The 24,394-nt window shown below is 49.3% G+C and overlaps 1 long non-coding RNA gene across 6 annotated transcripts; it reads left to right on the forward strand.

Annotated features, from left to right (window-relative positions):
• Window positions 1-4,315: 4,315 nt before the first annotated feature.
• LOC132347565 (uncharacterized) lies at window positions 4,316-23,717 on the forward strand. Of its 6 annotated transcripts, XR_009497221.1 has the most exons (5): window positions 4,316-4,937; window positions 8,429-8,544; window positions 13,040-13,175; window positions 16,640-16,806; window positions 22,617-23,717. It is a non-coding gene; the product is annotated as an uncharacterized LOC132347565 (long non-coding RNA). The 6 variants fall into 6 exon arrangements; XR_009497225.1 differs by lacking the exons at window positions 8,429-8,544; window positions 22,617-23,717 and adding an exon at window positions 22,094-22,152 and having other exon boundaries at window positions 4,321-4,937; XR_009497223.1 differs by lacking the exons at window positions 8,429-8,544; window positions 22,617-23,717 and adding an exon at window positions 16,973-18,233 and having other exon boundaries at window positions 4,321-4,937.
• Window positions 23,718-24,394: the final 677 nt, after the last annotated feature.

Here is a 24,394-nt window from a genome sequence, read left to right on the forward strand (position 1 = left end):
GTTTGGAAATATCTAGTAAAATTTCAAGTGCACCTACTCTTTGACCTGGCAATTCTTCTGGGAATGTATCCTTCAGAAAGAATTGCACACATACAAAATGGCATATTTATAAAGTTATGCATTGCAGCATTGTTTGCAATGACAGAAAACTGGAAACAGCCCAAGAATGCATCTGCTGGAGGTGAGGTGAATAAATCATGATGTTCTACACAATGGAATACTATGCAGCAATGAAAAAACAATGGGGACACGGCCTGAAGAGAGGTGTGGAAAGAAGTCAGAGACTGAAGTGGAAAAGGGAAGGTGTAGGGGAGGGGTGGGCAAATGGGTGAAGGAGGTCAGAGGTACAAACTTCCAGTTATAAGCTCTGGGGATATAACATCCAGTGTGGTGACTGTAGTTAATAATACTGGATTGCATATTTGAAAGTTGCTAAGAGAGTAGATCTTAAAAGTTCTCATTATTAGAAAAAAATCTGTGACTATGTGAGGGGATGGGTGTTAACTAAACATTGTGGTGACCATTTCACAATACAGACAAATATCAAATTATGCTGCACACCTAAACTAACATAATGTTATATGTCGATTGTATCTCAATACAAAACTAAAAATAAATTTTGAAAAAAGAAAGGTGCAGATGATATAAGAAGAATTGGGGGAGGGTAAGAATATATTTGCTCATATTTACATAAAGAAACACTGGAATAGTATACAAGAAGCAAATAAAAGTGGTTAATTTTAGGCAGGAAGTAATGAGGTAACAGAGAACAGGGTGGGAAGGAAGGGGAGTAAAAGTCAGACTTTCAATCTATGACTTTTTATACTTTATTATACTTTTTATACTTTTGAATCAGGTAACTCTATTGCTCCTGCCAGAAGAATTAAATTGAAAAAAAAAAAAAAAGAAAGATCCTGAATTACACACACACACACACACACACACACACACTGGGTGAACAATTATGGATACTGGAACTGGATGAGTCTTACTTGATGATTTAGGGTAAAGATTCTGATGCCCAGAAAATACAATTAATGCCCCTCCAGAACTTTGACAAACACTGATTTTCTTTTTTGGATTGGTGTGCTCTAAGTCCAGAATTTTTTAAAAGGAATAGAATTGTTAGGAGTCATAAGATGCTTAAGTGTTGAAGAAATTTAGAAATAAATTATCCTATCCTTCTCTTTCAGGGAAGGACCCTCAGGTTCAGCAGACTCAGTCCACAGTCAAGGTCACACAGTCAGAGGCAGAGGCAGCGGCAGCTCTGGGCCCTCGGCCACCACTCTGCGCCCTGTGTCACCCCCCCCCCAGGTCCCCAGGTCCCCCAGCAAGATGGCAGGTGGCCTCTGAGACTGCCCAGGAGGTGCTGTCGGCTCTGGACCACGGCCCCTTGAGGAAAGAAGAGGGAAGGAACCGACATGGCTTCAGCCTGGAGGGGAAAAAGGCGAAATTTAATAAAAGCGAATCTTGAGTCATATCTAGGCAGTTGGAAAGGGAGCAGCTGGTCTCCGTCTTTAGAGAAGAGCAAACTAGAATTAACACCACCACATGAGGCAGGAGAGTCAAGGAGGAAAGTCCTAATCTGCTTAGAGAGGAAGATGCCATCAAAGGGGGCAGTGGCAGTGCCTCGTGGGGGTCTTTAGTGAGGTTTCTTTCTCTGCAGCAGTTCTTCCCAGCAGGTGTCATTATACACATCTGCACAATTTGAGAAGCTCAGCTACGGCACCGCTGCGCCTGTGTGCCCCGCAGAGGCCAGGTCCAGGGCACAGGGGGTGCGCTGAGCCTGGAGTGGCTCCCCCTAGACTCTGACGAGTCCGTGGTCGGAGGTCAGGTACAGCGGGCTGTGGGCTGGTCCAGGTACCCTGGTCTCACTCCCAGCCCTGCCTATGAAGTCGTTACCTGTGAACCTGACAGGTAACCAGAGCCCTCTGCACGGCGTGGATGCCACACAAACCCACCGCCCCAGCGCCGCACCTGCCTCCCCGTAACCTTTCCAGAAACATGTTTTGAACCCCGATTCCTTGTTTGGCCCACAGCTGGACTGTCCCAGCGTGTCCCGAGGCCTGGAGGTCAAGTAGGCTGAGTTCTGACCAGTTGGAAGGGGTGGATGGACGTGTGGCCCTGGGCCTGGCCCTTTAAGACTTCCTGCCCCTCTTCCTCCAAGCTCCTCCCCATCAGACTTTATGCAGAAGAGCCCAGAGGACTCAACAGCCAGGCAGTAAGGGTGACAGCACCATACGAGGAAAAGAGAAGAAAAGAGCCGCGCTTTGAACCACTGCTTGGAGAAGAGCTAGTCACTGGCCAGGAACACCTGTTTAGGACTTTTGCATGAGAGACAAGCAGACTTCATTCCACTGGGCCGCTGGCATCACAATGATGTGAGGTCACAGCAGCTGGCGTCACAGAGGACCATTAAGGACGGGGACTTGGGGCCGGCCAGCTTCTTCAGTCTGGCACGAATTCAGGACTCTTTCCAGGCTCCAGAGAGGACACTGAAACCACTGGCCGTTTTCCACATGGCATCAGCCTTGCTAAAGTAACATGTGGTACCCCCAAGCAGCACAGAAAAAATTCCCCTGTTGGAAGTAGATATTTGCTGAGTGAATGACTGAACTTCATGCCAACTCTTGTAGATGTGAAAGGCTATGATTCATTATTTTATGAATAATCTACATTGTTTGTTACCTATTTTACTTGTATTAGGCACTAAATTGAATCAGATAGTGTTTCTTTCCCTGTGCGCCATTGGCACAGGATGTTATTTAATTAACGTGAAACAGTATATGTCAGCGTTGACAAAGAAGTTGGTGTATTGAGCCCATACGCTAGCCACCAAATTCCCGACCATTTGAGCGTCCTTATCTCTCAGGCAAGGACAGAAGATGGGAGAATAACTCCCCTTTGGTTCCTTCTCCACGTGCCTTCTTCACAGTCATTTGTCAGCCCCATGGGAAACCCACATTGGTCATCACTTGGATGCCCAAGCAGTTCACCCATCATGGGCCTTTTTCAGCTTCAAGCCAGCTTCTGTCTTAATGTTGAACACGTGAATCATGTGCTGAGCCCTCGTGCTGGGTTTGGGAATCTTTGTCCTGATCCCTTGAAGTCCAGCTCTCTCATGAATGTGTCATGCTCTATTTCCTGTCAGTAAGAGGGTCACTTCTAACTTCCTGTGGAGCACATTTTTCTAAGACTAATTCAAAGATACCCTGCAAAACCCTCTCCTGATGAATAAATAAGTAATTGGATGGATGGATAGGTGGGTGGGTGGATGGGTGGATAGATGGATAGGTAGGTGGATAGATGGTTAGGTGGGTGAATGGATAGAAGGATGCTGGTCTTCAGTAGCCTCTACACCTATACATCAGAACCCTAGAAACCTCAGAATCTTTGTGGCTCTCTAGATATCATGCCTCAGGAGTTTAGAATTGAGACCAGCTGGCCCTCCAAATGGTCAACTGTGCTCCCTGACCAACATTCCAAAGAACCCTATTGAGAACTTTATGTTACCCAGGCACAAGCTAAACCATACAGACTACCTTCTCATAAATATGGAACTATCTGGGGAAAAAAATCAAATAACAGGTGATCTCATGCAACATTTGCCTTTTCCATTTAGAAATTTTGAAAAGTCTAACTTGAAATTTAGTTCAGTTAGGTTTTATCTGCATCTTGAGTCTGAGATAATATTTTCATGGAAGGTACCATTTTTTCTTTATTTTCCTCTCCCTTCTGACATGATCTTGGACACTTTGCTCGACTTTTCCAGCTTACAAACATTGCCTGCTTGGCACCATTTAGGACTGGTCTGCAGTTGGTTGAGAAAATGCCTGCATGGGCTTTCTCAAAGGCAGCAGCATTTGAAGTCAGAATGGCAGCATATGCTCATTCCAGCAGGAAACCCAGACAATTGGCAATGATCCCCTGACAATTAAATATTAATATGAAGAAACAGTCTTTTTATCATCTAAGGTACTTGTAGCAGATTCTCCGAGAAACTTTCTTCCCTGCCTTATTCATTCATACTGTGTGGAATACACTGGATTCCATCTGCTTATAGCCCTGTAGGGGGAAATCGTGGTGGCTTTCATCCAGTGAGTCTTGGCAGGCACCCGCTGTACATTCGTTGTTATTTGATGAAGGATTTGGCATATGTGCCGAGGTAAGCCTTTTTGAGGTGTTATCCAGAACGGGCTTCCTAGTAAAAGGCCCTCCCCTAAAAGACTCTTCCCAAAGAGGCTGCCGCAGAGCTTTTCTGTGGGTAGAAATTGCACATGTAACCTGCTTACTTTATTTCATGGACGTGGTAGAATTCCACTAACCCCTCCAGGATTTCTTAAAGTGGGGTTGGACTTCCTGGATGTGAGGGCAGGAAAATCCACAGAGGTTGTGCAGAAGCCAGAGAGCTGTTTTGTGGCAGCTGGTGCCGGTAGCAATAGACAGAAGAAGAACCTGTGGGAAGAAGCAGAAATTCTGTATCTGCTGGGCCCCCTCCTTCTTCCCCAGTCTGCCTGGATTTCAGATTGGCCATCATGATGGGAGGAAGACCAGAGGAGAAGTGACCTGACCAGCTGCTGGCCGTGACGAGGCTGCGAGGAAAGCTGAGGGGCCTCTGGGGAAGCAGAGGGCTGTTGAGTGACACACAAGGTCAAGGGGGTTCTGCCTAAAAGACCACAGTAAGCTTTCAGGACTCTGCCGGTTCCAGAGGCCGTCAAGCCATTCAAGAGGACTGATCATCCCCACAGGAGCCCCGAGGGCTGGGGAGGACACCAGCTTCCCTGAGAAAGACCCCTGAAGAGCTGGGGCCAGAAGATGGACCTCAAGTCTGGGCCTGAAACTCCACGGGACCAGCTCCACTTCCTGCCCAGATCCACCTTCACTGCATGATGCCCAAAGTGTTTCCTCCGTTTCATCGAGACGAGAGCTCCCAGAAGGTAGGTATCATTGGAAACTATCTTTAGGGTCAGGGGTGAACTTCCCTTCTGCAGATGAAGACTTAGTGGGATAGCAAAGCACTCACAAGCATCTCAGCCCACGGGGATCTGAGTGGAGGAACCACACTTCCCAGAACATAAGAACTCCCTGGGCGGAGTTTTCCAAAGCCTAATATCACTTTTCATTCCCCAGGTTAATGAGGTCAGAAACACCCTCCTCTACCATGGGAAGGAGATCCCCCCCAACCCCTGGCTATGACTCACCCTTCCCCACCACCCCTGGCTGTCCTATGGTTACTCTAAAGCAGACCATAGTCCTGGCTGCGGGCAGGGCTCCTGGCTGGAATGTTCACCGCTGGCCTTGCCTTTGCCTTTCGACTCCACAGGAGCTGGAGAGAGAAAACGAACACTGCATTTAAAATGCTCTGGTGGATTTTTTTTTTAATTTTTTTATTTACTTTTTCTCTCTTAGTGCCATCTCCCTTACACCCTGGTAAAGGACACAGGAAGGAGGCAAAAATCATCTTCTGAAATTGTGCTTATGAATTTCTGTCCTTGAACAAGGATGTTTTCAAACTCTGCACAGATGGTTCAAGCTTCCAAAATCTCTACACTTACACCAGCTCTATTTTTAGAGCCAGGTTGGAAGTAGCTGGCAGGGAAAAACAATGGTTGAAATCAGGGAGATCCCAGAAAATCCAGGATGTATGGTCCAACAAATCTCTGCTTCTTGTAGCAGTGAGTGCTGGTATCGGCCGGTGAGGACGTGGGGAACAGGAACTTTCTTTGCACCTGTCTTAGGGCTCCGAGGAACACTTCCCTCCGACCATCTGTGGGTCTCTCTCTAGATTCCTGCTTCTGCCTTTCCCTGGATTCTCTGTCCCGTGGAATGTTTTTCAAGTTAAATGGCTTAACTTTATCCTTTTTATAATGGAGGTATAATTGACATGTGTTATATTAGTTTCTGGTGCACAACATAATGACTCAGCATTTGTGTATTTTGCAAAATGATCACCATACTAGTCTAGTTAACGCCCATCACCTCACATATTTATGGAACTTCTTTTCCTTGTGGTAAGAACTTTAAAAATCTACTCTCTTGGCAGCTTTCAAATATGCAAAAACAGTATCACTAACTATAATCACCATGATGTACATTACATCCCCAGGACTTACTTATTTTATAACTGCAAGTTTGTACTTCTTGACCTCCTTCCTTTTACCCACCCCCGACTCCAGCCTCTGGCCACCACCAATCAACATGAATGAGCTTTTTTTTTTTTCTTTTTTAGATTCCACATATAAATGAGGTCATATGGTATTTGTCTTTCTCCGACTTATTTCACTTAGCATAAGGCCCTTAAGGTCCATCCATGTTGTTGCAAATGGCAGGGTTTTGTTCTTTTATATGGCTGAATAATATTCCACTATATATGTATACTACAATTTCTTTATCCACTTCATCCATCAATGGACACTTCAATTGTTTCCATGTCTTGGCTATTGTAAATAATGCTGCTATGAACATGGGGGTGCAGATATCTTTTTGAGTTAGTGTTTTCATTTTCTTCTGATAAATACCCAGAAGTAGAATTGCTGGATCATATGGTAGTTCTACTTTTAATGACTGCAACAATTTGAACAGTGCACAAGGGTTCTCCCTTTTCTCCACATCCTTACCAACACTTGTTATCTCTTGTCTTTTTTATAATAGCCATTCTGACAGGTGTGAGGTGTTATCTCATTGTGATTTTGGCTTGCATTTCCCTGATGATTAGTGACGTTGCAATCTTTTCATGTACCTGTTGGTCATCTGTATGTTTTCTTTGGAAAAATATCTATTCAGATCTTCTGCCCATTTTTTAATTGGATTGTTTAGTTTTTTGCTGTTGAGATGTATGAGTTCTTCATATTTTTGGATATTAACACCTTATGAGAAATATGATTTACAAATATTTCCTTCCATTCAGTAGGCTGCCTTTTCATTTTGTTGATGGTTTCCTTTCCTGTGCAGAAGGTTTTTAGTTTGTTATGGTCCCACTTGTTGAATTTTGAATTTTTGGAAGTGTGGCCTCCACCACTGAGCAGCCAGTGACTTGGTGCATTTTACCTAAATTCTCCAAACCTTTGCTTTCCTGGCACATCTGAAATTAGCTAATAAAGGTGGGTGTAGATCCCATTTAATGGACAGGCAGAATATTTGCCTGGACACAGGTGATGCAGGTGACACCAGGGGCCCCAGGGTCATCAAGCCACAGGTGGAGTCTCCACGCCGCCTTCCTAAAGGGCATCTTTCTCATTTGGCATCTCTGAGCCCCTAAACTTCACTGCAGAGAGCTTGCACTTTTTTCCTCGGTTGATTTTTCTCTTTCAAAACAAAAGGTCCTTCAAAGGACTGCACTCCCCACCAGGAGAAAGATTCCCAAGGGCTCTCAGCTCTGAAAAACAGAAAATGCTCAAAACACCCCACTGTTAAGCTGCTGACAGTTTCTGCTTGGGGTGGGAGGGGGCGTGGAGGACGGGCAAGGGCCAGGGGCGCCTTCAAAGGACATCCCATCTGGAAAGGGCAGTGCAGGGGGTGCTTGGACAACCCTGGGCACAGGAAATGTGAATTCTTCTAAAACAAACAAAAACAAGCCAAACAACGAAAGGAAACTGCATTAGGATCCAACGCGATCTGAATGGAACCACATGTGTCTTCCGGGGGGAAACAGAGCCTGGGCCTGTGTTTGTACACAGGACGGGCCCTCTCCGCCCTGGACTCACGCAGCCAACTCTGGGCAGACACGCCCCCGCCCCTCCCGTCAACGCCCCAGGGCCACGGCCAACTGTCCTCTGCGGGGCTCCCTCCCTCGCCCGGGCCCCTCAAAACCGACCTGCTGGGGGAGTTTCCCCACCAACCTGCAGACGAGCTGCTGGGTCACTCAGACAGCTCTAAGCCAGAGGAGGATGTGGGCTGGAGAGGGAGGGGCAGATGGTGGGCATCGGCCCCCATTTGTGCGCAGCCAGCCGGCAAGGCCGGCCTCCTCGCAGCCTGCGTGGGAAGGGCCTGCAGGGCGCCCGTCTGCAGTCAGCCCCCTTCCCCAGGCCCAGCTGCCTCTGAATTTAGCGACAACTTGTATTTGCTGGGGCAGGAAGTGGTGGGGAGGAAATGGAAAAGCTAACTCTGAGCGTTGGCGCCTGGGCCAGGGGAATGAACGGTAGGGTTACAGACCTTTCGCTGGCAGGGACCTTGGAACTCGCACAGCCCGGCCTGGCCACCTTACAGACAGGCACCACAGTCTGACTCTCAGGGGACCCTGACTCAGGCCCTGTCATCCTGACTCTCCCAGGCCTCTCACGGCAGCTCTGATGGGCTGTTACTCTCCGTTCTGTCCATAACGTTCGTAGCATTGAAACGGTGCCCGTGGGTCCCTCCGGGTTGGGTGTGAGGTCACCCATGTCCTCTGCACACAGCATATAATAAATAATAAACGTGTCTTAACTGGCAGACGCTACAACCTGTAGAAAACTCACCAAACGTCTCCACCAGGCCAGACCCGCCCTTCTTGGCAAACCTTCTCTCAGACCCTTAAAAGCATCCTGCGATGCCCCCCAGATGATCCAGGTAAGGGGCCAGGAGAACCGAGCCCCGGGGGGCAGGGCGGGGCGGGCGGGGGGAAGCAGAGGCCAGAAGGCACCGGCCACAAGCCTCAGGTCTCAGAACGATCTTTGCTCGCAGGCCAAGGGAGAGTTTCTGGAATTTGCTCACAGGGAGGGCAAGTCAGCGCAGTTCATGGAAAAAGTATTTTAAGGGGAAGAGTGTTTGGCAATTTCCCTTAGCTGTAAACCAGCCAAGAGAAATTAAACAGGGGACCCCAGGGGCACGTGCCAGCATGCCGGGGTCAGCTACATCCTCGTGTTCTGCACCTTCCGTCCAGAGCGAAGGATGACCACATGGTGACCATAGGAAGGAGTTTCAGAAGGTAGTTCGCATGGAGCTTAACCTTGCTTAAGATGACCTTTTAAAAAACCTAGACTACTGACAGCTCATAAGGAATCGTGAGATATAAAAAAGCGCAGGGCTGCGGTGACCTAGGGGAGGCCCGTCCCAGCTGGAGGTCTGTTTCTGAATGAAAGCTCCCCCGCCCCCGGCCTGTCCTCAGAACCCACTGCAAAAGGCCTGGACTCGGGAGACAAAAGGCCAGGTCTGGCCGCAAGCCACCCACCTCTCTGTCACCTGAGGGTGATTCTCTTTCTCACCTGTGCAGCACCACGTGCCCCGGCCGGCTCGCTGGGCTACTGTGAGAGACAGGTGACGTGTTCAAGGGGATGAAGGGTAATAACATGTCAGGCAACACAATTGTGGGCGACTGGGCCCCTGATTGGGAAAAGCGGTGAAAGTCATGCTCTCCTTACATGAAAAAATGCTAAAGTCTCTGTGGGTCAACCTCTGTGAGACAGGCACACACCCCCTGGCCTGCCACACCCAATGCAGGAACCACGTTAGGTGTCTCGAGCAGGAAGGATTTAATACGGGAAACTGGGTGCTTACAGGTTGTCAGGAGGGCTAAGGGCGCTCGGCTGGGCATGCGGGAGAGAATTCCAGGACATCATCCAAATGACACAGGAGGATGAGCTTCTACCCGGGGCCCCACTGGAGCTGTGATGCCCCAGCACGGCCAGCTCTGGGCACACAGGACACAGAGGAGAAACGGAGCAGGTGCTCTCCCACAAGCAGATGGAATCTGGTCTCCACACTTCGTGCTGTTACACAGCTAGAGGAGGCAGGAGGCTGCTTCTGCCCCACTCCTGCGCCCCGAATCCCACCAGCGCAGTAATTCATAGAGCGTAGCTCACGCCCATCCCTTCAGCTACAGGGCATCGTAGGAAGTGTGGTTGTAACCCTCCTCTCCAGCTCGGGGGAAAATGGGGGGCAGCAAGCCAACCCCGGGACCTTCCCAGCCCCTCCACACACACAGACCTTGTATTACTGGGAGAAGTTTGAAAGCTAGAGACTTCCTGAAGCTAAGATTAATTTCTGTATTATCAGGGCAGAGGCTATGATACTCTCCCAAATGGTAGCTTTTTACTCTCTCTTTTATTAGTCTTCACAGTAGGTAGGTCACAAAGTCCCCCTCGGCCCAGGTTCCTCTGACCAAGTTCTCCACTGTCCCCTGGGCAAGGGGTATGCGTGTGTGCGTGTGTGTGTATGTGTGTGCATGTGCATGTGTGCATGTGTGTATGTGTATATGTGTGTGTACACGTGTGTGCGTGTACCTGTGTACGTGTGCGTATGCCTATGTGTGCACGCTCACACCATGGATCCCTTCAGCAGTCTGATAAAGGTGATGGCTCCCATCTTAGAATAATGTTTTTACATGCATGAAATTAAACTCATAAGATTACAAAAGAAACCCATTATATTGGTAACTGTACTTCAATGTAATTGATTTCCCTTGTAATCTTTAATAAGCACATTAAATAACCAGGTCCCCCAGCAGACCTCATGTCAGTTATAACTTTGAGGACAAGATGAGTGTAAATATTTCAGGACATCTGCAAAAACGGAACCGCCATATGAAATTACCTTATTTCTATTGACGGTAAAAATCACAGATTCTGCTAACAGCAGTCATCTGTTGCCTACATCCGAGAATAAAGGAGGTGCTAGATGTCAGACAGGGATTAGTGAGAGTCAAGCTGCATTCCTGCCCTCCGAGTCCACGAGCCCCAAAGGGAGGTGGACCCGAGTTAGGAGCCCCCCACTTGCGTGCCATACCCCTCTGCATACATGGCTGACCATCCCCCTGTGGCCCAGCCCCCCAGAGAGGGGACGGAAGCAGGATCAAGTGGTTCCTTTTGGGGTGACCGCACATGGTACGCATCACTCCCACTGCCCTCCTGAGAGGTGATCACAGCTCACCCCAAGGAGTCTGCATCTAGGCGGCCGGATGCCCACTACAAGCTCAGAAAGCACTGTCACTAAGAGAGCAAAGGGGAGAGCAGACCTCAGGGACCAGTGGGCGGTTTCTACCACACTCCCTCAGTCACGCAAGTGCACACGATGAAAAGTTCAAATTAGCTGAACTCCTCTGCATGGTCTTAAGGCAATTTGCTTCCTTTGTTTGGAAAATACTTGCTGCTAGTATTTCTCAAGACTTCTTCAAACCTACTAATTATTGAAATAGATCTCTGTGTCTCTAGAAGCGACAGAATACAGCTCTATTGTGGATGCAGGAGAATCCAGCAGTGGCCTCACTGGGTTTTCCCATCCACTGACGGCCTCTCTGAGCTGAGATCTGCTGCTGCCTGTTGCCTGGGCCCCGCAGTCCTGATCCTCATTTTACCTCATGATATTTACATTGTAGCTTGTGGCAAAGTTTTCAAACACTTTTTTTCCAGTTCCCCCAGAGGAGAAACGCCCTTATCGTGGGCTGAGGAAGCTCAGAGCAAAGCCGTGAAAGTCTAGAGGAAACTGCCTGTTCCCCCCACCCTTTCCGCGTACCCTTCCATCACAGCTACACGTTGGGTCACCACGTGTGTAGGGCAACTCCATACACTCCGGGCTACTCCTTGTGAAGTGCTTGCTCTCTGGGGGGCTCTGATACGAGCATGCTCACCCCTTTGTTGGGTGGAAGGTCTTCCTGAATGAGGGTGCTGCCCTTTCCAGAGCCAGTTGTGTGTTATCTTCTAGTCTCTTCCATCACCCTCAACTTGAACCGAGTCTTAGGAAACATTACACCTTGTTCTCCACCACACACCTGGCAATTAGGAGGGCGCCTGTGTCCATATTCCTGAAGAGGAAAGCAAGAGGTATTCGCATTCCTAAGGCCATGACGTGACCAGCACACCGAGGAGAGAGACAGCCAAGGGCAGGTGAATCTTGGAGACATGACCTCTGACCGCCCTTCACAGCCAACTTGGAGGACCTGGGAGAGGCTTTATTAAGATAACCTAAAGATTTTCACGTAAACTTCAATCATAATTTTAGCATATCTCTAAATTGGAATGACTCTACCTTACCTCCTGGCTGTGGACAGCACCCGCCATAAGCTCTAAAACCCTACGAACAAAACTGGGTCACATAGTAGATGTTCCAAGACATTCCACTGAGCAGAATTCTTCTAATTTAATTAGAATGCCAAGCAACCACCCAGCTCAGTCTCTGGTTTTGCGTGGCCCTTCTCCTCATCCCACGCCTCCGCCATGGATTCCCGTAAAGGAAATTCTTCCCATGCTTCACAAAGGATTCCTGCCAAAGACCCAAGTTTTCATTCTGTGAGGTCCGACTCTGTCCCCAGAGCTTGATCTCTGAGTTGACCGGGAATGTGCGGTTTGAAGTGCAGTGTAAGTGTCCTTTGTGCCTCGTCTGGAAGTCGCTGCTAAAATGCTAAACAGTGTTTTTCCAACACCACCTCCCCAGGGGGTCTCTGCCAGTGAGCCCCTTGGAACCGGTCAAGCACATTTTCAAGATGCTGGATGTCAGAATCAAGATCTAGGATTGAGGCTTAGAGAAGGCAAGATTTTAGATGACTAGCTGGTTTCATTTTTAAGGACCCTATTGGGGAAAGCTATTCATTCCTGGCTCAAATCACCTAATGACAATTCTTTGGGTGATAATAGTAATAACACTACCACTGTTTATTAAGTACTTGTTCTTGTGCTAAACATCTTATGTACTTTGTATCAATGAATGCTCATAGCTACCCTAAGACAGGAGTACTATTATGTCCATTTTATAGATGAGAAAACTAAGGCTTAGAGTGTAACTGGTTTACCTGGGGTTTCATAGCTGATTAGTGCCAGAGCCAGGATTCCCATCCCGTCCTCAGTGTAAGGCCTTTGTTGTAAGCGTTTTGCTGTATATACCTCGTAGGTATTTGCGCCAACCCCTCTGTAGGTTGATGGTTTGCAAATTCAGAGGGTGGCCCAGGTCAGTCCTGGCCAAACACAGTGGGGCCGTTTCCCTTCTGCCTGGTTGATGGTGACATCAACAAGATGTCTCTGGAGGTCGGGGGCAAATGAGGCAAGTGTGCTTTGCCTTAACCCAGATTAAGTCAGCATCCAGCAGAAGAGACGTGATTGTTTTATTGGTCATATTATCATTCCCTCCTCCACAGAACCCCGAATTCCAACCAGGGCCATTTGTAAGGAAGCCTGGCCCACGGCGAGCAGTACACAACTACCCACGCTCTCCTCGGACCTTTGCTGTCTGCCTCTCACTGCTGCCAGGAGCCAACACGTCAAGGTCCCAAGGTACCAGGTTGAATTCTAGTGGGCTGGTGAGAGATTTCCACGATCCAGAGTCACGGGAGAATGGAGAAACGGGCAGTTTTGCCTTTTGCATCCCTGCCTCCTGCCTCTTGCCCAGGTGACACCCAGGCTTTCGGAGTTGGTGGGGCTGAGCTGGGGACGGGGGTGGCAGTTCTTACCAGGCCATTGGAAATGGTCCCTGTGGGGGTCGGCTGATCGAGTTAAAGCTGACGTCCAATTCCAAAACCACTTTTTATGGGAAATAGAAACTGTAGGAAAGAGGAAATACAGAGGATGTCTTTTAAAGGTAGTAGCTAAGTCATTCGGCATGAAAATATGGGATAAGTGATGAAAATCAGAGTCCAACAGGTATTCTCTCAGCTCCCGTCTCTCTCTCTCTCTCTCTCTTTGCTTTCTCTTTCCTGCCGTCTATGGAATGAAGAAAAGAGCAGAGCTAGCCAGGCCTTGTGAAGTGCAGCATACATGCAGCCGTGTCCTAAAGGACCTGCCAGAGCTAAATGTCTGAGAAGCAATTCACATGCTATTGACTTAACAGGAACCAACTGTGTTGTTTTTATGAACAAATCTAAATCAGGCCAGAGGCTTCAAGGCCGGTTTGGGGGCCCCCAGACCCAGTCCTCTTATGGAGCTGTGTGTTTCCACGTGCCCAAGGCCATCCTGCATGTGGCTGCCGCTGGTGTCTCCCGGGAAGCAACACCAGGCTCACATTAAATGGCCCCCTGAGTGTCACCCAGCACATTTGATTATTTTGTTCCTCTGGGAAAAGAATGCAGATCTGCATCTCTGCATTTACTGCGGTGTTGGGTGGGTTGGAGCTGCAGAAACTGGACCAGATTAGTCCTTGTTTGTAGGATGTGTCCCCCGACACACAGAACCCACGGGGTACAGCTGGCTGTGCCCTCAGATCCTGGGTCAGGGCCGCCACGAGCCCTTCGACACCTGGGCCCCAAAGCAGCAAACAGAAGGGAGTTAACATGAGGGTCCCTGCAGGGCTGAGTTTCTCGGATCACCCACAGCCCCCGGGGTAGGGGGCAAAGGGCGTGCAGGGAGGGGCGTCTGTGCAGAAAGGATAAAATTGCAGACCCAGGAAAAGGTCTTGTTTCCTCTGAGAACCTTAGGAAGACCTGGAGAAAATTTGATTTCCAAGTCTGACACCAGAGTGGAGGCGTGGTTTTCATTTCAGGCAGGGACGGGGTGGGCTTGAAACAATCTTGATGGTGTCCTCATGGGGAGGACAGGACCCTGCCACCTGGCCGCACCGGGAGCTCAAGTACCCAGAAAGGCCCCCTCTCGCCCAGGCCAGCCGTCTGGCCACCAGTCCCAGGGACGCTTCACAGGCATCTCCCTGGTCCAGGGTGGACCAGCCCGTGTGCCGGGTGCAGAGCGCCTGCTTACAAAACCATCTGAGCATGGCCCGATGTGGGCACACGGCCAGCTTTTACATAATTCAGGCTTGGCTCTGCTCAGGATGGTACAACTTAAAGGAGCCTTGGAAGTTGTGCTTTCATCTCCTCCTCAGCCTTCCCACCTCCCTGCGTCCTTCCCGCATCCTGGCAGCAAGCGCGTGGTGGCACTTTATCATGTGGGCTGGACGTCAGTGCCTGGGGTGCAGAGGACCAGAGCGGCGTTTCCCAACGTCCCCCCATTGTCCCCCTCCCCGGAGCTGTCACACACATCTCCCCTCCCACCCCCCGAGCTGTCAGCTCTCGGATGCCCAGATGGGAAGCTCAGGAATGTGAGAGGGGGGACGTGGAGCCCAGCACAGTGGGAGCAGATCCGTTTTATTCCCATCATCAAAAGCCATCTTTCATAATTTAAAGTCGCTCTTCTCATGTAGGAAGATCAAAGCCCTGCGCTGAGCCCCATTCGGGGCGGGGTGGGGGAGGGCGACACATTCATCCTTCAAGTCGGGGCTGAGATGGGACTTTCCCACTGACGGAGGGGGTCACAGGTTCCGGAAGTTTTAACTCCAGTTTCACATAGTCGTTGGAGGGAGTGGGTTACACTGTTCTTCACGAGGATTCAAACTGTGCGTGCTTTTGTCGTCTGTGTCGCATCTGAGAGGGCAGGGGCCGCGCAGCCTGACTCAGAGACACAGGCTGGAGCCCATGTGCTCAGGGAGCTTTGGGGGTGGCAGAATCACTGTCTCTCTGTGTCTGTCTGTCTGTCTCTCTCACACACACACACTTGCACACATACTACAGTTGGCTCCTCCTCCCCCAGTTAGAACGTCAAAAACCCAACAGACATTTCATATAAAATAAAAATTAAATTAAAAAAATTTAAATGCACTGGGAAACCTAAAAAAAAAAACCCCAGTGGATGTTTCCACTTTCCCTCTTTGTTGAATTCCTCCAAATGGGTGTGTCCAGAGGACCCGCTGCCCACATGTGGGAATCAGAGTGTGCAGTGCCCCTGGCATCGCATTGCATCAGGGAAGACAGGCTGCTTCAAACGGGAATACACAGTCGGCGTTTGCGAGCAATCTCTGGGCACCTTACACTGGCTGTGAAGTTTTCTCAGTTACCTCACTACTGATGAATAATTGGGCTGATAAGGAGCCATGATGGTTTCCCTCCGTTTAACCAAGATTAAAACCAGCTCTTTACCGTCTCAAAACCCACACACATTTTAAGGGACTAAAAAACGTCCAGAAAGATTTTCTCTTGGTCTGTGTTTTGCAGCACGTGTATCTGAACGTCTGTTCCTCTAAGGGGCCTAGAAGCAGGATTTCTGGACTGACCTGCAGCAGGAAGGCTGAGAACCATCCTCAGGGCCTGGGTTCAGCCTGATTTTGCAGACCAGTTTCTGACCGTGTGCAATGAGATGTGTTTAAATCCAGTATAATTCCATCACTGATGTCAACCATGTGCAGCAAACAAAAGAAAAGGGGAAACCATGATTTTGTCCAGAAGCCTGTCCGCAGACTGGCCTTGATTAGAGCTTTGGTTGCCATATTGAAAAACCAAAATGACCATTCCATGAGGAGAAAAACATTTCCTTGGTCAAATATGAACTGTTCACAGATTCAGATTCACCTACGACAGGGCCCATGGCCACGAGCAGACACTAGGATAAGGCATTTCACACGCTTAGGGCAGCCCAGGGAAGTGGGTATGGTCATTCCCCATCCTTAATGCCGCCTCAAAAGCCCAGCAGCCTCCTCTGGCACAGGTGTGTGTGTCCCCAGGATCAGGGGCCCTGCTTTCTGACTCCACCTCTTGTCTCTCCAAAATCATTTCTCAGGGAAGTATTAGGGAAATTCCAAACTTCTCCAAATGTGGTGGCTATTTTTCCATTATTTCTCTTTGCACGATTCTCCTTGAAGGAAGAGTTCAGCCTTGATTCCTTGCTTGGATCACGCCTGATTTAATCCTGGGTTAACCTGGAGAGGAAGGCTGAAATACAGCCTCCTTGAGAGAAAACGCGGACTCCCTTTTTGACAGAAGCAGCATTTGAATGAAGACACGTAAGCCTCCATGACGATGTCCTGGGAGAAGCAGCCACGTGGGGGAGGAGCTGGGGCCCAGAACCACCACCTTCTCACGTTGCCACCTCCACCCGACCTCCAGCTCTCTCCCTGGGAGGTGACGTCAACCCCTGGACAGATAAGGTATGTGATGTTCCTGGCTCACAGGAAACAATCAATAAATGGTGACTTTTATCATCCTCTGTTTTTAAATATTGGAGGCAGCGGTATGTTCTGGTTACTTGACTTTGGGGGGTTAAGTTTGTTTTAACCAGAAAAGTTCTAGTTGTTTCCCTTGTCCACATGGAAGATGTTTCTAAAACGTACGCAGGCACATATTTTCCTGCAGCAGAACTGCACACAGTTGAATTTTTCCGTGATGATTAAGGATCTCGCTGTGCCCTGGGCGGCAATTCCAAGAGCGAAGACTTCTCATCGTTCGGCTCTGAGATGCAGATGTGGAAAGCCGCGCAGGCCCAACCATGTGCATCTAAGTCGGTGTTTGTTTTCAATCAATCTCTGGTATCGGAGCCCTTCCCTGGGGTTTGCCTTCCACTTATCAAAGCAGACTGGGAAGTCTGTCAGGGCTGGCGGTGCTCCCCGTGGAAGGTTGGCTTCTAGTGAATCCAAGTTTTGTTTACTTCTCATTTGGGATGCACATTCGACTTTCCCAAGCAGAGGAAAGTCAGGTCAATGGCAGACACCCAATTTCAGCTGAACCCAAGACCGGCCTGGACCTTTGTAATCAGACCGAAGTCAGAACCCCTTACAGTCATCTGTCTCCACAGATCTACTTGTAACACTGAGCACTTGCTAAGGAAAAGGGAAGTACAGAGGTGGGAGGTGGGAAGGGAGCCCATGTTGTTCTTATTAAGCCCTTAGGAGGGTTTAGAGGGGATCAGTCACAAATTCTAGGGAAGGAGAAACACATTTACTTTGGCCCCAGACAGTGAAGTTCAGAGGCGAGGGGACGTGGTCTGAAGCAGGGTGAGTGGCCGCTGTGCGTCCCACACCCGATTAAGCTCAATGACAGCGACCTCGGGCCCCCTGAACGCCACCCGACTTCACCAGACAGCAGACTGATGAGTTAAGTGTAAATGAGAAACATGCGGATTACGTTTCCCTGAGAAAATAGATCACTTGAAAAATGAAGGGCCAAAGTGCTTGGGAAAATGCATTATGGATTTTGTCAAGGCCAGAAAGGATGTCGACTACTTCAGATATTCTCTAAATGCCAAAAGGGAGCAAGCATTTAGAGGCAAGCGCTCTCCGGGGGTGCGTAGGGCATCTGATCCTGCAAACCTCCCGCTGGGGAACTTGACCAAGAAGATGTGCATCCGTGCGTCTTCAAAGGCCTGGAAAGTGGTTTTTGCGAACAGCTGAAAAGAATACACACAGATGAGACAATGATGCCGACCTTGGCCCAACAGGGGACTTGGAGCTGAACTCAGAGTCTTCGGTGAGACAGCCATTCCCACTCCACTTGTTTTTTTCATTTTCTGAGTTGAAAACTATCAAATGCAAGAATCAATGCAAAGGTTTGTTGTGTGATTTTGGCAATAAACAAACAAGCAGACAAAAATGCTTAAGAGTGAGTGGCTGTAAATAGATTCTGCTTGAATCAGGCCATGTTTTAACAAGCTTTCTAACCAACAATGGTTGTCCAGATGGATGAGAGAGACGCAGAGAGGGGCTCTGCGCAGACAGGTGGCCAGGTGACAGACCGCTGGCAGAGCCCAGGGCCTGCACCCCCATCTCCCCCCTCACCGGGCCCGCACCACCTCCCGGACCAGGGCTCCAAGCAGCAAGGAAAGGCTTACTCTCTACCCACAGCCCTTCAGCAACTTCCAAGCAATGAGTCACCCACATCTCTGTAGATGGAATAGGAAAGTATGAAAATCTGGGAGGACACAGCAGGTGGGCAGGAGAGCTCCGGGCACCGTCCGCCTGCCTTCCAGCCTCCACGTCCCCAAACCCACCCAGGCGGGTTCTTTGTAGTTATTGCCTTGGTTCCCCCAAAAGTCTGATTTCTCTCCCTCTCTCTCTCTTCCTCTTCCTCCCTCTCTGTCTCTGTCTCTCTGTCTCTGTCTCTCTATCTCTATCTGTATCTCTCTCTATCTCTGTCTGTATCTCTGTCTATCTTTGTCTCTGTCTCTCTCTCTGTATCCCTGTCTCGCTATGTCTCTATCTCTCACCACTTCTCTCTGAGCCCCTGCATCTCTCTGTCTCCCCATCCCACTCGTCTCTCCAGGTGTTCTCTTCTCCCGAGAACGTCTTCCTCTTTCTCCGAGTCTCTGTCCCTAAGTCTGCTTCTCTGTCTTTTCCTGCTTCCATCTCTGGCTCAGCCGCCCTCCACCTGGAGCCTCTAGAGGGGCCATTGGGAGAAGGGCTGCCCTCATTCCTCCTTGTTTTCCTCTGTTTGACAGGATCCCCGTGAGTGAGACACACATGCCCCTCCCCAGGGGAAACCAGCTTTGTCACAAGCCACAGGGACCTCTCAGCAGGTCCCCGAGCCTCCCTTCTCAATTGGCTCAGAAATTGGGCTGGAACGAGGGTGGCATTCGTCAGCCCCAAAGGCCCCTGAGTCCGTATACCCTGAAGTCTTGACCTCACACCCCCAAGTGCTCCTGGGCCCCCCACCGAAGTTTGCAACCTCTCTTCCCCCCATGTGCCCCCTCTTTCTATTTTGTGGCAACCGTTCCTTTTGTTCACTGACAACCAGTTCCCTCTGCTTCCCACACAGTTGAGATCGAGCCTCGGTCTTCTGTTGTCTGATAAAAGTGAAAAAAGGGACAGGTGCTCTGGAGGGTCACCCAGACCTCAGGGGATTTCTGTGCAAGAGAAAGAAACCTGCCTGGTTTGAAGGCCCTGAGATCAGTGGGCTGTTTGTTACCACAGCATAACCTGTCCCCTACTGACAGATACATGTTCCTCACCCATCTCACTCCACCCATGTTTCTGTGTCTCAGCCCTGGGGTCATGTTTTTAATCCCACATCTCCACTTACTGTCCTTTTCTTCCTCCCCCACCCCCAACCCAGCTCACCTGGGTTCCTTCTATATTTTGTCCTTTATCACGGACCTGGATTTGTATTGATATCTACAACTCACAGAAATAGATTGGCTTGTATTTTCAGCAAAGATGAGAGAAGATGGGAATATTCCACACAGATATGAGAGAAATGCCTTAAGCCCAATGGTCTGAAATGCTTTAAGTGCAGAACAAATACAGGGAAGGAATGTGCATTTGATCATCTCAGGACTCAGAAGGGAAGGGTGTTTCCAACGGCTTAATAAGTCTGAAATGAAAGTCCACATCAGAGAAGAATGGACAGACTTCTTGCACAAATTGGAAGGAAACGACCAAGCCATGTGTGGCCTTGAACGCTTGAGCCCCTCAGCGTTAAGGATAGAAACAGGTGAGAGCACGGTGGCATCACAGGGGTTATTTGGAAGGTCAGCTCTTCCCATTGAAAATTGCACAGCTCAGAGGCAAGTGAGAAATTACCAGGACAAAAAAAAACACACACACCTCCCACCCTACCCTCCCTCTCAGTGCAATAACCTTAAAGTCCCAGCAGGACACAAACCACATGCTGCTGTGGATAAATTCTGAAAAGCATCCGAGGGTAAGTGTTTAATTATACTTAGCAAGGCTGCACCTTTCACTCTCAAAATAGGAAATCCCCACGGATTAAGTGCATTCAACCTCGAAAGTCCTGCCAGGAGCCACTCAGGATGGTGGGAACGAGTTTACATCGTTCATTTCAGGGCAACAGGAGGTCCTGAATCCAAAGGCCTTATGACGTGGTTCCACGCAGTCAGGGGCCAGGTGGACACCCCCTCCGCTGTCCTCAGGGACACTAAATAAAAGAATTAAATCTGTTCCAGGGCAAGCCCCCCGGCATCGGCCTGGGAGAGGGTAAGGCAGCTCAGTAAATGAGACGGACTGGGCCGAGCTTTCTCCTGATGCCCTGAGATCATCTCTGGGATAACCCTCTGGTCTCCGAGTGAGAGGGAGGGGGTGGCAACGTGGGTCCGGCCCCAGGCAGAGTCGGAGAAGCCAGAATGAGGCATCCAAGCTTCTTTTTAATGCCTGCTTCCTGTGGAGGATGCAGCATCTCATATGTTCCTTTAAGGTTTATTAAATATCAAAACATTTTGTGACTAAAAACCTATATGAGCTGTTAGATGTTATCTGACTCCCCCTCTTTGAGAATTACTGAGCTGGAGAGAGTCAGGGACCCACTTATCCCAAAGGTGAGGGGTGGGCTGTCAGGGAAGATTTCCCCTCTCTCCACCTCCCATCCAGACCCACCTACCAACCCTTCATTCGGATGAAGATAAAAATCACAGAGTTCCACAAAATCATTGAATCTTAAGCATCTTGATCGTTTAGTCCAGTTTTACCCAAATTCACGATGCAGAAAATTAAGGTCAGTGAAGATCGGCCGCTTGTCCTGGGTCACCGTTGCTCAGTGACAGAAGACGGACAACTGAGAGCTGGTCCCAAACACCGACGTGAGAGCTTCCCCTTGCAGGTCCCCATTTCTGCAAAACGAGCCACCCGAAACAGCAGTCCTGGATTTAGTCCCGAGTCTGCCCTGGGCCTGGCAAGGATGGTTCACCCAGATCCACAGGCTTCAGCTGGGGTGACTCAAGGCACCTGGAAGACGTGCCCTCACTGTTGGCTGGTACCCACCCACACCCACCCTCCCCTCGCCTCCACAGGGCCCCTGGGGCTTCCTCACAGCATGGCCGCAGAGTTCCTAAAGCATTCCGAGAGATGCAAGGGGAAGCTGCCGATTCCCTAAGACCTGGGCCTAGAAACTGGCACAGTCCCATCTTCTGCTGCATCTGTTCCTCCAAAATTCAAGGCAGTGGGGTAGGCAGGGGGAGACAGAGACCCTACCTCTCAGTGGGTAGAAAGGCAAAGAATTTTGGGCCATCTCCTAATTCACTCCATCTGCCTAAGGTAGTTTGCATTTTCATAGGCTTCAAAGACTCAGTTAAAAGAAATAAAAGCAAAGTGCAAAAATAATGGGGGTAGCTGGTCAGGGGCCTCTGGTGTGCAGGCTGCCGTCAGCTCCTCTGAGGGGCTTCCAGGCACCAGCTGCTGGTGAAGGCAAAAGTGGAGAGACTGAAAAAGATGGAATTTTCCAGTCAATGACGTGACCCTCAGAGCCACGGTGCCCACACTTTATTGCGTGTTACAATAACCTGGACCCCTCATGAAAATACAAATTCCCAGCACCATCTCAGATCAATTAACTTGCAGTTCCCACAGGTGTTCAGGGAGCTATTTTTAAGGAAGTCCCCAGATGATGAGGAGGCAGCTCTTGGGTCACTACCTGTTTGCAAATTCAGACTCAAGACCCTGTTCTCAGGATCACTGGCTCTTGGTTGAGGCAGAGCCCTGCATATTTTTATAGATGTTTTTAAGTGATGAGACTGAAGTCCACTCACTGCCCACCCCCATTATGACTTCCACTTTGGCTGTGAAAAAATAGTCTGAAGATAAGACAACAAACTGAGGGAAAAGTACGGCTGTTTCTGGGCCAAGAGCTCAGCCCTGGGAAATACCCAGACCACTGAGGATGGGGTCGGAGAGACCCGGCTTCCACTTGGGCTTCAGCACCGCTCTCTGAGATCCATTCATGCTGCTGCACAAGTCAACAATTCATTCTCTTCTATTGCTGAGTGTGTTCCGTGGTCTGGATAGACAACAGTTTGCTTATCCATCCACCTGTGGGTGGGGTTGAGGATGCAAATAGGGCCAAGAGAAAGACCCTCTGGACCAATAGAAGAACAGAGAACACACCACATTACGGAGCAAACATCAACAGATTTACATGCAGGTAAGGTGGCCTGAAGATGACTACAAAGTTAGGGGGAAATCCAACATATTTCTGCCACAAAAGAGAAGAAAGATCAATCATGTCTCTTCTCTTCCAGCTCCATGCCACATCTCCTGTGAGGGAGCCTGGCGCTAATTCCTGAGTCCGTCCACGTGGCCAGAGAAACATCTCTACGTTGTAAGCCTGGAGCCTGGGCTCGGTCCTGGAGAGACGGACCTGTATTCCAAACAGAGCAAGGACACAGATTCACTGCGTCTCCCAGAACACACTCTGAGAAAGGAAAAATGGTCTTTGGGGCCTTTATAAATGGAGAAAATGATTCTCATTTACCCTTACAGTGAGCACTTGGGTCGTTTCCTGTTTTGGCTACTTCAAACAAAGCTGCAAAGAACAGTCACGTCCTGGACACAACATGTCTCTGGAGTAACTTGACTCAGGAGTGGAAAGGCTGGGCTGGACCATGGAGTAGGTGTATGTTTAACTCTTAAAGGAACTGCCCAAATGTCTCCCAGAGCACTGGACCGTTTCACATCCCCACCAGCAAGTTGCTCCTCATCTGCCCCAACACTTGGCATGTTCACTGTTTTTAATTACAGCCAATGCAATGAGCGCAGTCGTATCTTATTGTCCATTTCATTCATCTTTCCCTGATACAAATTATGTTGAGCATCACTTCATGTGCTTGCCAGACATTCGGGTACCTTCTTTTGAAAGCATCCAAATCTTTGGCCCAGTTTTTCATTGGGTTGTTTGTAATCGAGCTGTACAAGTTCTTAATATAGTGTCCCTACAAATCCTTCAATGTTTCCTCCCAGTCTGAGGCTTGCTTCTTCATGTTCTTACGATATCTTCAAAAAAGCAAAAATTTTAATTTTGATGAACTCCAATTAACAAGAAGTAAAACTGATCTCAGACTTCTGGCTCCAGAACAAATTCCAGAACTGGGAGAGAAAATGTTTCTGTTGGCTTAAGCCACCAAGTGTGTGGAGACTTTTACAGCAGCCCCAGGAAGCTAATACTCCCATTATGCTGTTTGGGGCCTGTCCTTTGCACGGGTGGTTCAAGGGTTAGGCTGAGACCTGTGTGGATTTACACATAGAATTAGGGGGTCCCCTCCGGGATTCTCTGCACCCTTCTCCTAGTTCCTCTGGCAAGCAGGATGGAGTTTCTATTAAAGTTCTCAGCATCCCACGATGGGGACCAGTGGTTGTGTGCAATCATCTCTCCAAGTTTGAGTCGGTTCCACAATCTGCCTGCTTTGTTTGCTCTTCACAGCCCTCAGATAGTTGTTTTTGTGGTTTCCCAGAGTTCTGAGTTGTAGTTAGTGAGTGGGAAGGGTTGGTGGGCTTCTCTGCACAGAGGAACGAGACCGGGGTCCACATCAGGAGCCAAAGCTGGGACGGGAGAGAACCTACTCGGGACACACGCGGTTTCGGTGGCTCAGCTCCGAGGCCCCTCTGTATATTCTCAGCCTTGGGGTGGGGTGTAAAGCAGGTGGGCAAAATCTCAGATTCACAGGTAAGTCCTTTGCTGCTTGCATCGATATGCAGTGTACAAAATCAATTCTGCTCCCAATCAACTCTCCTGGCATTCCCGGTGGTGAGAAGTGGCTACAGGAAACGGTCTAGAAGCAGAGAAGAGGGACAGGTAAATTCTTGCAGCATTTGAGTGGTTGGGGAGGATCCCTGGTGAGGTGACATTGGAGCTGAACTTGAAGGACGTTCAGGTTTAACAAATGGAGGGTCAGCCAGGGCGTCCCAGGCAGAGCGAACGCTGTGAGCCAGGCTCCGGGTGGGAGGGTCCAGGCTCCGGGTGGGAGGGTCCAGGCTCGGGGGACGAGACCAAGGTGAGGCAGGGCCACACGGACCCCAGAAG

Source organism: Balaenoptera ricei, chromosome 14 (assembly GCF_028023285.1).
Source record: "Balaenoptera ricei isolate mBalRic1 chromosome 14, mBalRic1.hap2, whole genome shotgun sequence".
Classification (NCBI taxonomy): domain Eukaryota; kingdom Metazoa; phylum Chordata; class Mammalia; order Artiodactyla; family Balaenopteridae; genus Balaenoptera; species Balaenoptera ricei.